This window comes from Aquarana catesbeiana, linkage group LG04 (genome assembly GCF_042186555.1).
Source record: "Aquarana catesbeiana isolate 2022-GZ linkage group LG04, ASM4218655v1, whole genome shotgun sequence".
In the NCBI taxonomy this organism is placed as follows: Eukaryota; Metazoa; Chordata; class Amphibia; order Anura; family Ranidae; genus Aquarana; species Aquarana catesbeiana.
Window position 1 is genome coordinate 84,118,526 of NC_133327.1, and position 3,405 is coordinate 84,121,930.

Below are 3,405 nucleotides of genomic sequence, written 5' to 3' on the forward strand. Positions count from 1 at the left end.
TCAGTCCATCCCTAACAAGGTCTACCTCTGACCCTTTGGGGCTTCCATCTCAAAGAGTGCCCCTGTTACCATCTCTAATTCAGATTTCTCACATTCTACTCCTGGAGAGGCTATTTGACTCAAAATTTACAAGAGGTTGTTTCAAACCTGACATGATTGAATTAAGGAAACATAAATGATACAAGGTCTGGTGTCACCCCAACATCACTTCCATCCCTAATTCAATACATATATACATGGCATTTGCCCTGGCACTTTGAGTGAGGTGAATATGGTCAATCAAAAAACATATCATGGAAGTAAAAAAATTGATTTATTACAATTGTTGTGCATCTGAAACACAACAGCAATAAATGCTGGCCGATAAAATATGCATACAATGTGATCATGTGACAATCCACATACATGGTAAAACAGTGTATACCAATATACAAACATCAGAGAAATGTACAAGCATCAGTAGTACCTGACGACTGCGCTCGCTCTTCAGGGGTAAATGCTTTGCTAAATCTGTAATACAAGTAGTAAGTCAAATAAATGAGTGTATGTTGCATCAAATAGGCAGGGAGGTGAGTAATCACCGGGGTCAGACTGTGGGACCCCATACTCAGCAATGGGCTGGGCCAGGCCATCAGTCGCTGACTCCACCGGCGGCAGCAGCAACAAACATCCAGCACTGGAGCTGAGGAGGCGGAGCAAAAGGTGACCCCTATGGGGGATCAACTGGAGAACCAACATGGCTTTGGTAGATACAAGCGCAAGTGTCCCTAGAGGTCTCCCCTTGTCCATGATCATGAACTGTAAAGATAGTAAAAAAGTATATGTATAAGTCAGAAAGACCCTGCGGATATAGGTGAACTTCCTGTAGTGTTGGGTATGCATGTTGCAAAAATAGTAAAAGAGTATATAAATATCAGAAGGACCCTGCAAAAGCAGATGAGCTTCCTGCAGTATTTCATATACATATAAATGTATAGGGACCAGCATGAAGTAAGTGCTGGTGTATGCTAGGAGACTAGAAGGGCATGAAAATAAAACATTACAGAGTAAAAAAATGTGTTGGGCCAGTGGTGTGCAAGTGCACATTGAGTAGAATAAAGTGCGGGTTAAACGAAAAGGCAAACAAATGTTATCTCTGTTCAAACTTACCCTTAAGGATGTTTTTTCTAAGACTGGCCTAGCAAACATTTTTTCCTGTTGATCACATTTGTTGTTGTTCTCTTTTTCTCCATTTCCAGTAGTGTTTTTTGTTTCATCTTTGTTTTTGGTGAATGGTTGAATGGTCCTCCCTTTTGTTGGTTGAAGCCCATTGTTCCTTCAGGTAGCAGTTCCCCTTAGTGGTGTATATCTGTCCTAATCTGGAGCACCAGGTTGATCGTTAGTGCACTCCCCTTGGCTGTCACATTTTCCCTATTTTACTTGACCTCCTCTTCACCTAGCCTTGAGTCATTCAAATACTCTGAGTAGAATGATCTCCACATCTGTTGGACCTCTCAATGGCTGTTGCTCACCCTTCAGCTGGACTGTTTTTGAACATTCCAACTGTTTAAGAATCCTTTGTGTCCCTCAATTGATGTTAAAGAAAATAGGATTTTTGTACTTACCATAAAATGTTTTTCTTCAAGTCCATTGAGGTACAACTTCCAGCTCCTCTGTGTTATTGGCACTGTTTGCTGCTTGTTTACAAAACTGAAGCGGGGTTACACAGTGCTGATGCTGGCTTCAACTTTTTTTTGTCTGATAGTGTCATAACCTCCTTTAAGCGGCAAAATAACCCAAATTGTTTAAGAATTCTCGTTTCCCGCAATGGACTTCAAGAAAAACATTTTACAGTAAATACAAAAATCCACAGTTCACAGTAAATTGAACGGTCAATGGAAATAATGCTCCATAAAATGTTAGTAGTAGTAGTAGTTAGTTTGAAGAATGCCCCCCTTACAGATAGCTAAAAAGAACATTGGTGTCAGTGGTTACTCATCTGAGATGAAGAAATTGCTTATAGCTTAAGGAACCCCTAGTGATATCTCAAAAAACTCTAGGGTTCCATGGAACCCCGATTGAGAATGACTTGCTTAACCAATGACTTTTTGCAAATTAATTCTTCATATGTTGTGTAACTAGGGCATGGCAGGCGTATGTCCTTTTGCTTACGTACTTTGTGTTAAAAGGTGCCCCACTTTTTAATCTCAGAAAGTTTGGAGGTATGAAATCATGCAGTCACTCAAAGGACCACTGATAATAACACCTCTAACCACATAGGTATTGGAGGCAGCACTGTGCTGTAAAGAATCTTAGGTTCCAAATATAAATGTTTCCAGCTACCTAAACATGACAAAAAGGAACTGACTGGTTGCTAAGGGCATGAAGAACTGTTTACTTTCAATTACATTGCCCACAATCAGGCAAATGCATTACTGTGCAAGAAACTCATCTAAGCCATCACCTCCGCTCGCATGACTCAGTTTTACACACCCGCTTTCATTTCTAACTCTTCCATTAAAGTTTAGATTTACAAGTCACTGGGTCACTTCTACAGGAACAAAGAAAGAAACAGGTATTTTTTTCTATGTCTTTGATTCATCAAGATCTGCTGCTCACTTTAAATTCAAGCAATATGCGAAACCCACCAAACCTCGCTATAACATTAACCTATTTAAGACCCCTATGACAAGTCACACGTCTTAGATCTTAACTTCAAATCACCACTGTGGAAAGTCTGAAAGGCTGAACCTCTAAGGAACATTTTATAAGACTCATTTCCGGCGTGTAATTCCCAGATAGTAAATACTTTTCCTTCAGGAAAAAAAATAGTCTTGGCGAGAATGAAGAAAGGTCACTTTCTGGCTCATTAGTTTATTTTTAGTAGTTGAGATCTGAGGGGATAGGAAACATTTCCCTTTTGTGGCAGAACAGCCGAACATGACTTCCTGTGAACCAAACATGTCCATTGACCTTGCTCCCAGTGGGAAGCTGCCGGTTGATACTTGACAGAATCCATCAGGAGGGTTAAAGACAATAGGAACCAGAGGAAGGTATATTATCATGCCTCTCTCAATTGTTTTACCCATTATTTTCCACATTCATATATTAAAACTTAGATTTTTCTAGGCTGATGAAATATTTGATGTCATAGTACTATTGACACTACTATCAGCCTTTTTTTTTTTTTGCAATTGTTTATAATAGGACTAGGGCTGGTCATAGAGGTTTAAGAATTAAATTCAGCTTTAGGGTTAAGGTTAAAAAGGAACTTTAGTCCCCCCTCCCATTTTCTTTCCCCCTCTGTAGCTGGCTTCTGCACAAAAACATACTCACACGCCCATCGATTCATTGGTTCCACTACACAGGCATTCCCGCATCGCCATCTTCTTCTGACATCATCAGGGAACAGGCAACCTGTCTCTT